The sequence below is a fragment of the Galeopterus variegatus genome, unplaced genomic scaffold (genome assembly GCF_000696425.1).
Source record: "Galeopterus variegatus unplaced genomic scaffold, G_variegatus-3.0.2 Scaffold2006, whole genome shotgun sequence".
NCBI classification, from domain to species: Eukaryota; Metazoa; Chordata; class Mammalia; order Dermoptera; family Cynocephalidae; genus Galeopterus; species Galeopterus variegatus.
In genome coordinates this window covers 229,258-241,359 of record NW_007728117.1, presented here as the reverse complement: position 1 = coordinate 241,359, position 12,102 = coordinate 229,258, and the positions used below count along the sequence as shown (strand labels likewise).

At 44.1% G+C, this 12,102-nt stretch overlaps 1 long non-coding RNA gene across 1 annotated transcript in view; it reads left to right on the top strand.

The window, feature by feature from the left end:
- The first annotated feature begins 225 nt into the window (after window positions 1-225).
- LOC103596416 overlaps window positions 226-12,102 on the top strand; it is a 93,522-nt gene continuing 81,645 nt past the window's right edge. Inside the window, exon 1 of the long non-coding RNA XR_551042.1 lies at window positions 226-397. This is a non-coding gene — a long non-coding RNA (uncharacterized LOC103596416). The remainder of the gene's footprint in view (window positions 398-12,102) is intronic.

The following is a 12,102-nucleotide window of genomic DNA, read 5'->3' as shown; positions in this document are numbered from 1 at the left end:
TTATAGCCGAGTTTTAAAGGAGACACACTCAGAAGGAGGTTTAAAAGATTTATTCCGGCCAGGGCCACAGCAGCCAATTCAAACTGTGACCCGGGCCGGAATAAATCTTTTAAACATCCTTCTGAGTGTGTCTCCTTTAAAACTCGTCTATAACATTTGGAGGTCCCACCGAGACACTTTTTCTCCACACACTCAGAAGGCTGCTAATGACTGCAGACCTCCGGCTGAGTTGGACAGACTCTAGGGGAGCGCTCCTGAGAGACGTTTCTCAGCCCCAGAGTTCTTCCTCCCAGCCTGCGGAGAGCCCAGTCCTGGCCCAGTCGTAGTTCCCAACCTACTTGGTAGAACTCCTGGGATATCAGCCGACTTCGTCCTGTGGCGCCTGCAACTGTACCTGGTGAGTCGCTCTTCTGGTGGGGAATCTGGCCAGACTGGACGCAGTTACTCACGCCAGTCCCCTGAACCCACTGAGACGTCACTGTGGTTCACTGGTGGCCAAATCTGGTTATTGTCTTTGTCTTTGTACTTGTATTAAATCTGTGGCTGCGTGTTGTTGTGGCTTTGTCAGTTTTTTAAGTGCTTGGCCATTTTTGCCCCACAGGTTAACCTGGGTCAAGGATCATCCTCATCATCGACCGTACTTGATTGCTTTCTAACCAATTTTCAAATTTTCAGGAAAAGGCTGCCAACTCCGGGGTCCCAGTGTCTTTCAGAACACTGCGGACACTATGTGAGATTGATTGGCCGGCGTTTGATGTTGGGTGGCCCTCTGAAAAAAAAAACAGCTCATACTGCTTTAAAGCCTGCAGGAGTTAAACCACTGACCCATCATTCCTGAGTAAGGCTGTCTCCTTTAGAAAAAGATGATGCACCCAAGTCTATCAGCCAGTGGGCTTGTGAACCAGTTAAACAAAATTTGTCTGTCTGTTTGTGTTTGAGTAACTAAGTTTGTGCTTTTTGGTCATTAAAGACCTGATGACTGAAAGAAATTATTTTTTCTCAGATTCTCCTGGCAAGCTTGAAAAACTGAACACTGTAATTAGCTAAGTCTCTGGACAAAATTTGTCTATCTGTGCACAGAGTTCTGCAAGTGTTATAAGAGAAACTCACTGTCTATGGCATTTCAGCCAAGATAAAGAGAAACCTGTTAGAAGAATCAAGGCCTCTTGGAGATTCTGTTTTTCTTGTACAACTCAGCCAGTTCTAGCTAAATGTAAACATTAAACTAAAACTGAAGGGAAAAAAACAGGTAAAAAGGCTTTTTGAAAATCACATTGCTATGAGAAATGTTTTCGGGATTATCTGCTTGGGTTTACTGGTCAAACAGGATTACATTTGTCTTTGCTAGAGGTTTTAAGGTTAAAGTTATAAGCCCAGCCTAAAACAGAATGATCTTTGATCATGGGATTTTTAGATAAATGAGGCTAATTTAGTACTGTTGGTGAAAAAGGAAATCAGTATGCAGGAAAAGAGGAGATATAAAGAAAGCTGTGGACATAGAGATGTAGTTGTTAGGAGGGCTGAAAAGAAAAGAGGATGCTTCATTGTGAAAAAGCATCTTGTGTAGTGAACTTTTGTCCTAGAGCAAAATGACTGGTTATTTAGGAAGTGGGAAGTATAGGACAAATGAAAAATCTAAAGCATGTCATCGAAGGTCCGAGTAAGTGGTAATAATGGTTTGTGAACAGCAAATTTATGAAAGACTTTTGTGTATGATTAAAATGACTGTAATTAAAAGGCAATTAGCTAAGTTTTTCTAAAGACTAAACTTAATATTAAGAAAACACTGATATAGAACTAAATTTCCCCTATGTTAGAACAAGATTTTCTTAAAATATTGACCAGATGCTTAGTAAAATTGCAAAAGACTCTAACAAGTACTCTTAAACACAAGGGTCAAATAACTTTAAGAACAATGGACAAAATAAAAGGCTTTCAAAACTCTAGTAAGAAATCTGATGAGTTATAGAACTACTAATTAAGATCAAGCAAAGCAAAAATTAAGTATACAAAGTTAAGTAACTGATAAAAATGTTTTGTTACTTTCATTGTTCGTTCTTTACTTAAATGTTTTGTTTTCCAGATTTAAGGAAACTTTGTCTCTAAGTTATCTATAACTTACAGCAATTTGGTAAAATGTACTTTATAAACAAAGATGAAAATATTTGCCTTTTTCCTCTTTGATTCCTCCAAAATTTGAAAACTATTTGTGAGTATCCTTCTGATTTTTATGATAATATGGTTATTTAAATAAATATAATAAAAATTTGCTCTCTTTATATAACAGTATACAATTAAAAAGGTTAATTATAAAATAACATGTCTACCTGGGAATAAGTCTTCCCAGCACTGAGGCGTCCATACAAAGAAAAGTAAAACCTTTTCAATCAGAAAATTGATCTTCAATGCTTCCATGAGGAATGTTTTGATTGAAAAAGGGGAAATGATGTCTTGTCTACACAAGCAGTTCTCTAAAGTTTCATAAACTTGAAGGAGGAGGCTCATGACTCGGATGAGACATCCTGTTCCTAAACAAAGGATTCATGTAAGTTCTTAAAATTCTTGATGTACCAATTAATGTATAGCTTGCTAACTCTGAGTAAGCCACCTGTTGTGAATCAACTGTTAAGACAATAGATAAACAAATGCTCTTGATCCTCTGCGCCACTCCAGCTGGGTACCAAGAGCTATGTCCTCCATCATGTCAAATAGTTCCATTCCACATTAACCCCTACTGTGCCCTGAAAACAGCTTGAAGCAGTCAGATGAGTCGGCGGCCCACTCCATAAAAGTGGAAAGAACTATTGACAATGGGGAATTGTTGGAGTGAGCAGAACTGAAGCCATTTTGGGATGTAAAGCAGCCTGGGCTACGGGAGGGGGGGGAGGATTTTTTTTAAAAAGGACAGTTTTTTTTCTTTCCACTCTTGCTTCCCATCCCCTGACTTTCTTATCTCACTCAGTAAGTAGGAAAACAAGGCTGAGAAGCTAATCAGTACTTTGCAAAACTAACAGTTCTTTCTTTGAGACTTGTAGAGTTTTGAGAAATGATCAAGGCCAAATGACTGGAAGCTGACCTTGGGCACTACCCAAGTACACTGGCACAAATCAAAATCTTGCAGGGTCCTGAGATAACAGCAAAGATGAGAACAGAAACCAGATGAGGCCTTGGCAAGACCTTGTACCTGACTCACAAACACAGACCCCTCGTAGCTCACGTCTTCTGCCCCCCTTTTGCCCTTACGCCAGGCCCCAGTGCCCAAGAACCCTTTATGGTCTATGTTTCCTTTACCACGAGTGACTTATATAATTGGAAAAACCAGAATCCCTCTTTCTCTGATGAGCCACAAGGCCTAATTTCTCTTTTGGAGTCTGTCTTTTATACCCACCAGCCCACTTGGGATGATTGTCAGCAAATTTTGCAAACCTTGTCCACCTCGGAAGAACGTGAACGCATCCGATGAGAGGCCAGGCGTTCCATCCTTAGACCTGATGGGTTGCTCACCGACGACCCAGACTGAATATCTTGAATATTCCCCTTGTCCCGCCCTGACTGGGTTCCCAACATGGATAGAAGTAAGGAGGCTCTTGGCCAGTTTCGCCAGATTCTGCTTAGAGGTATACAAGCTGCAGCTAGGAGACCCACTAACTTGTCTAAGTAAAGTGAGGTCATCCAGCAGCCTAATGAGTCATGCAGTGCTTTTCTCGAGTGCCTTATGAGAGCTTATAAATTATATACACCCATAGACACAGAGGCACCTGAGAATAGAAGGGCTATTAATTTGCCTTTTGTCACCCAGTCGGCCCCGGACATAAAACAAAAGTTACAAAGGTAGATGGATTCAAAGAAAAAGTCCTCTCTGAGTTGGTAGAGGTAGCTCGAAGGGTTATTAATAACCGAGACCCTCCTGAAGAGAGACAGATAAAGCGCCTTACTAAAGTACTCCTGGCCACTCAGGGTCAAACTCCTCTTGAATCTGGCAGGCCTTTGTATGATTGTCTTAAAGGCACCAGGAAAATAATTAATTGGACTAAGAAGGAAGATAAAGCCTTTTCTGATGTAAAAAAGGCTTTAATACAGGAGCCTGCCCTGGCCCTTCCCAACCAAACCATTCCAACTGTACATACATCAGAAAGGCGGCATAGCTAAAGGGGCCCTAGTCCAAACACTAGGCCCCTAGAAAAGATCTGTTGTCTATCTGTCCAAAAGGCTAGACCCAGTTGCCACTGTATGGCCAACTTGCCTCTGAGCTACCACCGCAACATCTGTCCTGGCTAGGGAGGCACACAAATTGACTTTGGGACAGAAGCTCCTCATCGTAACTCCTCATGGGGTCGAGACTCTGCTCAAATCTCCCCCAGGAAAATGGATTTCCGATGCATGCATAACCCATTACCAAGCCCAGCTACTGGACCCTCAAAGAATTAGATTTGCTCCACCTACATCTATCAACCCAGCCACCCTGCTGCCTGACTCAGATGCCAGCATGCCAATACACGATTGTTTGGACTTGTTATCCAGTTTCCAGGGTACTCGTCCTGACCTGAAGGACACCCCCTAGAAAGAAACAGATCTAACTCTCTTCACAGACGGCAGTAGCTTCATGGTCGATAGAGTCCAGTATTGCTGACGTGGCAGTGGTCACCACTGAGGAGGTAAAATGGTCCCAGCCCTTACAACCTGACGCATCAGCTCAACGGGCCAAATTTATAGCCCTGACAAAAGCCCTCCAGCTGGGGAAGAACAAAACCATAAATATTTACACAGACAGTAGGTACACCTTTGCAACTGCTCACATTCGTGGGGCACTATACAAAGAGCAGGGATTGTTAACTTCTGAGGGGAAGGCCATCAAAAGCATACCAGAGATTTTAGCGCTGCTAGAGGCTATCTGGTATCCCACTAAAGTTGCCATTATCCACTGCAAAGCACATCAATGGGGCCAATCTATGGAAATCAAGGGTAATAACTTTGGTGACCAGATAGCCAAAGAGGCAGCACTAAAACCAGTGGGAACTGCATTGGCCGCTGCCATCCTCCCGGAGCCTCAACTGCCAGAACAGGCAACCTATTCCCAATCTGATCTGAAAGAGGCAAACAGGCTGGAAGCCAGCCCGGGCTCAGCTGATAATTGGCTTAGACTCCCAGATGGAACAATTTTTGTGCCAGAAGAGCTGGGGGTCGACCTAGCTTTAGGCTTACACCAAGCCACCCACTTGGGAAAAACTAAACTGCTGGAACTCCTTAAAACTGAATATACCTTCCGCAAAATGGAAAAAAATAATTAAATCTCTGGTAAACCGGTGCCCAAGCTGCACTCCAGTAAACACCAAAAAGATACAACAAAAGGTAACTGAAACCCGGATACTGAGGACATTGTCCAGGTGAACATTGGGAAATAGACTTTACAAAAATAAAACTTGGAAAGTACAGGTACCAATATCTTCTGGTATTCATCAACACCTATTCGGGATGGGTCAACGCTCTCCCTACCAAATCAGAGATGGCTAAGATAGTCGTTAACAAGCTCCTCCAGGAGATAATTCCCCGATTTGGCCTGCCCTTCTCCCTAGGGTCCGACAATGGCCCAGCTTTCACAGCTGAAGTCACACAATTAATTTCTCAAGCCTTGAGAATAACATGGAAATTGCACTGTGCATACCGGCCTCAAAGTTCAGGACAGGTAGAGAGAATGAATAGGACCCTAAAAGAAACTTTAACCAAGTTACATTTAGAAACTGGTGAAAACTGGGTAGACCTCCTCCCCTTTGTCCTGCTTCGGGTCAGAAATACTCCTTACAGGGCTCAGTTTACCCCTGTGAAATACTGTTCGGTAGACCACCACCCTTATTGCCAAAAATTCAAAACTCCAACCCCAGCCTGGATACTAATCAGGAGTTTATGGCTGATCTTCAGGCCCTCCAGCGGGTGTTTATAGAACTTCAAGCTAAGCTTCTGTTTCTAAGCAGAAAACAATGGGAGATTTACACCCCTTCAAGCCCAGGGACCTGGTATACATAAAAAATACCCTCAGCTACTCTCGAGGCCCTTTGGACTGGACCTTTCTAGGTGATTCTCTGCACCCCCACGGCTGTCAAGGTAGCCGGGAAAAGCGCCTGGATCCATTGGACTCACGTGAAACCAGCTCCACCTACAGAGGACACCTCAGAGGACCGATGGACAATCCAACAGACTGATCACCCCACCAAGATAAGATTTAAAAAATGCTCTGATTAACTGTTTTGAGAATTTTGATTCAAACTTTAAACTATGTCACTCCAAATCCTCATGCTGTTTATAATTTTACCTGGGAAATAACCCAGGTAAGAGATCCATTTTGCCATACATTAACTTCCTTCAACACAACAGGTATAAACTTAACTTCTGTAGTCTTTCCTAGTTTGCTTGTTTTTAATCTAGCTGATTTATTCCCTTAGAAGATCTAAAAGATCTTAAACATCTTAGCTGGGATCCAGATAATGATCCATGAGCAAAGATTTGCTCTCATGGTTAAAACCAGTGGGAAATGTTACAGGTAACATCATTAGCCCATCTTGTTCCAATACAAGCTGCTGAATATTTCTGTACCCTACAGCTCTATGATCACAGGCTTGTGCCTATGTTAGCAAGAAAACTACAAGCTGCCACCTCTTTCCTGTGTAGATGAGAGACAACGTTGCTCTCTAAAGCGGACCCCTCCTCAAATAACCTCCCTTCCTGCCTTTGTACCTAGATGTGATAAAGGCCCTTACCCAAGGCTTATTTAAAATTATGCCTGTAAGGAAAGTTTTATGGTTTGCTAACTTGCATATTTTAGCTTTTGTACACCAGCTCTGCTTGCTCTTGCAAAACATCTTGTGTGCCTTACAGGATGTCACTAGTTAACAGCTCAAGGTTAAACATGAGTAACACTGTTTTGTAAAAACATCTATTTTGGTTCGTCTCAAGGATACTAGGGAGAGGGTAGGATGGTCAGAAAGTCCTGACCAAGGACTGTCGGAGAGTCCCTGAGTGCCTGCCAAATGCTAATCGCAAGAATTAGCTTATGTACACAAGGCTTGTTTGCATTGTCTAAAACAAAACAAGAAATCACCCGATCGCACCCAACTAAGCATAAAAACCAAAAGTAAATCAGGCTCGCTGCCACAGTTTGAATTGACTGCTGTGGCCCTGGCCGGAATAAATCTTTTAAACATCCTTCTGAGTGTGTCTCCTTTAAAACTCGGCTATAACAGAAGGAAGACACAGCCATCTAGGCTGGCCACAGCATTTAGAATCATAAAACAGGCACACACCTCATCTGTCTGCACCCATCCCTCCTAAAAGCCAGCAAAGAAAGGTGAGCTTTTGCATGCCATTCAACCAGAGTGGCAGAGCCCTGGAGAATGGCCTGCAGGTTCCCAGGACTCTGAAGAGTAGGAGGCAGCACCTGGCCCTTGTCCTTGCCCACAGCAATAGAGGGGCGGGTGAAGATGACCAAGGCCACATTCCTTCTTGCCTCTCCAGGAGACATGCATTTCGTCTCTGACAGCAGAAACCAGCATGACAGGAAATGACCACTACGCTTCCTTGTAGAGCCCAGACCTTCCCACCCAGGGACACAGGACTGACCACCTGAATGACTGCTGTTGGTTAAAATTTCCTGGCCAAACCCACAAGAAATCTATGTGCAAGCCAGCTCTGTACAAGACCCTTGGCCTCAATTTCTTCTGTAAAAGAGAGACAGCAAACACTCTGGGCACAGGCAAAGGAACTGGGTACCTTCCAACTGTGTTCTCTGAAAACCCAAAGCCCCGGTCTTACCGTGCTCACACCTTCCTGACCTTGCAGATGTTCTTAAGTCTCTTTGCCTGGGTCACCTTCGCATTCCCTGCTCAAAGACTCCAGGGGGAGACTGAAAGAGTTAATTTTTTTTTGATGTGGAGCTACCTTTATGCTCAAATTTCTCTTGGCAACCACCAGAGGCAGCTGTAAGTCCAGAGATCTGGAAGGAGAGCTCGCTTGCAAGACATCTTACTCATCCCTGTGCATTTGGAAAAGGGATTTCTCCTATAAGGAGACACACTGGAAACATGGGTGGTTGTTTTTGTGTTTTTTAGAAGAAAAGTGTTTGGCATAAGCAGGTCCAGCTTCATGGGCCCCAAGCTCAGAAGGGCACATACCTGGCTGAAGCTGTGCTGTTTCTGTTTTGAAATTCTTAATAGTTTTAAAATAAGAAGCCCATTATTTTCATTTTGTGCTGGGGCTTGCAAATGATGTAGTCAGACCCACATATAAGTGCCCAAAGTCTGGTGTTGTCTTTCTGTTAAGAAGATGACACTTTTGCTCCATCCAAAGGCTAGGCAGTCATCATAGAAGGGTTCCTCTACTGCAGCTCGACACCGGGCCTTGGGACCCTCCTGTGCCAGGGTCTATGCAGGATCATGTCAGGACCCTGTCCATGTTTAATTGTTGCCCAAGAGCCTTCAGAAGTAAGTATCGTCTTGGGAAGCCATGCTTGGTACAGGCCCTGACCCAGGACCTGAGTTTTGAATCAGGAGAGCCCTGGTTACTGGAATTCCCAAAAGCTAATGCGGGTGGGGGACGCCACTTCTCAATCATCCTCCAACCTAACTAGATTCCCCTGCATTTCATCAGCTCCTCTGAGTTATCTGACCATTGCTTCATTTTTGTTGGTGGGAGAAAAACAAACAGCAGAAAGTTAAAACATTAATGTTTGCTTCAGTGAACGAAAATAGAGTCTCCCGTCTCCTTTTAATTATTTTTGTCCTGAGAAGTAAAATTATTTGCAAATGGATTAAATGTTCCTTCTGAGACCTTGATCCTGAAACTGCCCACCTCGCTGCACTGGTGCATGTCTGTAGGCTGGGGGGCGGGGGGGCACATGTCCAGAGAAGTGTGTCTATGTGGGTTTGGTAAAAGAGAGTCCTTTGTCCCGAAGGTAAGCCTGGCGAACATGACTTGCGTCCCTGTGGTATGCGGCACACCTGTGCAGAAGCCTGGGCAGGGGAGGGGAGGGGAGGAGAGTGGGCCAGTGCCCTGCACCCTCCCAGGGGATCACACCTTCTCCATTCTTCTCCTCTGAGCCATGTCTCCATCGCCCCTTTGTTTTGGCTTATACCTCCAAATACCAGGGAGGCCCTGTGTGTGTGTGTGTGTGTGTGTGTGTGTGTGTGGCGTGTGTGTGTGTGTGTGTGTGTGTGTGTGTGTGTGTGAGACCTCAGTTTATGCTGATTTGTATGGGGACTAGAAAAAAGAAATAGAAAAGGAGAAAGGAAGAGGAAAGAGAGCAAAGACTGGTGTTCCCAATGTCCACCCACTGCTGCCACCCACATGCCCCGCAAGCATGAGTCCAGCCTACCTTTGCAGGCCTTCCAGTTGGTGATGGGCTTGCCCATGTCAGGGTAGTAACCCTCCTTGAAGTAGTGGCAGTGGTGGCTGGTGGTGTTGTGGCAGCAGTTGAGGCAGATGCCCCCGCTGTTGTGCCCTGACAGCTTGTAGAGCTCCATGTTGAAACGGCAGCCCCGGGTATGGAGGTTGCAGATACAGGCTTCAGGGAAGACAGGGACAGCCCGTCAGCTACAGGGGAGTTGAGGGGATGGCACCCACTGGAGCCGAGAGAGACCCCCTCCCCCCAACTCCCCTTTCTCCTCCACTGGGGGAGCCAAGAACAGACTTGAGCTCAGGAGATTTTCTTTGGCTCCCTGTTTGCACCTATAAGCATGTGTTGAGCACCTAATAGTACCATGGCTAAGGCTCCTCAAAAATTCATATGTTGAAGCCATAACCCCCAGTACTGCAGAATGCGGCTGTATTTGGAGACAGAATCCTTAAGGAGGTGACTGAGTTAAAATGAGGCCCTTAGGGTGGGCTTTACTCCAATCTGACTGGTGTCCTTATAAGAAGAGGATATTTGGACACTCAAAGAGACACTAGGGACGTGAACACACAGAGGAATGATTGGGTGAGGACATAGCAAGAAGACAGCAGTCAAGGAGGGAGGCCTTAGGGGGAATAAGCCTGCACTTTGATCTCAGACTTCTAGCCTCAGGAACCAGGAGAAATAACCATCTGGTGTTTAAGTCCCCAGCTTGTGCTACTGTGTTTGGCAGTGGCAGGCAGCCCAGGCAGACTGGCTTCTTGGCCTCTGTGCCCCCCTCACATGCCCCCTCCTCCCTGGGCTGCCACGGACTCGGGCCTGCTGCACCATCTTCCTCCCCACTGGCGACCCAGCCCTGGACTCGGGGTCCTCTGGGGAGGATCCTCCATGTTGTCCTCCCTGGTTTCCTTCCTCCCAGCCCCACATCCCTCCACCTGTTCTCTATCTGTGCAGGTAGGTCAGGATGCAGCACCCTTTCCCCACCCATCCTAATAACCTCCCTGGTCTGGCTCCTTCACCCCTCTCTCCTCTGAGCTCCAGACTCCCAAATCAAAATTTCCAGCTTCATGTATGGGTCTCCATTTGCACCAGGGATGCATCCCCTCACTCGTGTCATTCTACCCTCCCTCGACCTCCCTGTCACCTGAGCAGAAACCCCCAGGCCACCTCCACACTAACCAGAGCAGGATTGCTAAGCACCAATCTACTCTCGCTCACTCTACCACACGGTTTGCCCCACTTTTATGCTAAGTGTGTTCCAAATTACATGTTATGTTATTTCTAAAGAAATATATGTTTGGTGCCATGCACTTGAAAAACAAAAGCAGAAAGGGGAAAAAATGCACCCCTATTTCCACCAGCAGCTTTTAAAGTAGGGGTCTTCCTTTTCAGACTTTAACATTTGCTCAGCTGTGGAACTATTTCATTCTTTCCTAGAAACATGGATTTTACTAGTATAGAGCTAGTTTTGTAGCCTGTTTTTTCATAACATTAAACGTTTTTCAATGTCAAATACTGTTCTTCATGATTTTTAAAGGTTGTCTCGTACTACATTGTATGGATATACACAGGGGGCTCCTTGGAGTCTGAAGTGTATGCATTTAAAAGTAGGGCCTCCCAGGGTTGGGCAGTTAGGCTGTTTTCACTTTTTCACCTTTGAAAACAATAGAAAACACCTTGAACCACCTTTGAACATATATATTTGTATTCTTCTCTGATTACTGTTGTACAGTAAATTTTTTAAGAGGAAATTGCTGGATTAAATTTTGGTTCTACATGTTTTTAACTTTGGATCAAAATTGCCAAATTGCCCTCAAGAAAGGTTTTACTAGCTTACTCTCCCACCAGAAGGATGTGAAAGCTATTTCAACACTCCCTTGAAATAACAATATACCTTTGGTATCTACATTCTCTTTTAAAAATCTTTGCCAATTCGTCTGGGGGAATTTGCATGTCTTTGATTACTAGGGAGATTGGGCATTTCTCCACATGCTTGTTTTTCTATTTATATTTCTTTTTTGTGCATTGCCTGTTCATGCCATTTGCCCAGTTTTCAAACTAGGTGATTTTTTTTCTGCTGTCTTGTGCTCTTCTATCCAATGGATTAAAAATCATTTGTCTTTCCTGCCATACAAAACTGCAAATATTTTTTTTACCAGTTTCTTATTCATATTACTTTTAATTGTGATTTTTTAAAAAATGTGTGCCTCTTTAATTTTTCTCTCTGATATTAAGCTTCTTTAAAAGATCTCCCTAGAATATGTTTGGAGATCGTTGAGCTTCCTGGATCTGAAGATCTGTAATTTTTCCTATACCTGGGAAGTTTTCTACCATTATTTTGTTGAATATGTTTTCAATGCAATCTTCTTTTTCCTTCCCTTCTGGAATACCCATGACTTGGATATTTGAGCGCTTAAGGTTGTCTGATATCTCTCTCAGATTTTCTTCAATGTCTTTGATTCTTTTTCTTTTTTTTGTCTGCTTGTGTTATTTCAAACAGCCTATCTTCAAGTTCAGAGGTTCTCTCTTCAACTTCCACAAGCCTGCTGGTTAAACTCTCCATTGTGTTTTTTATTTCGTTGAATAACTTCTTCAGTTCGGCAAGTTCTGCTCCATTTTTTTTCAGGACGTTGATTTCCTTGTACATTTCCTCTTTCAGGTCCTGTATACTTTTCCTTGTTTCATCATGATGTATAGCTGAGTTTTCTTGTATCTCATTCAGT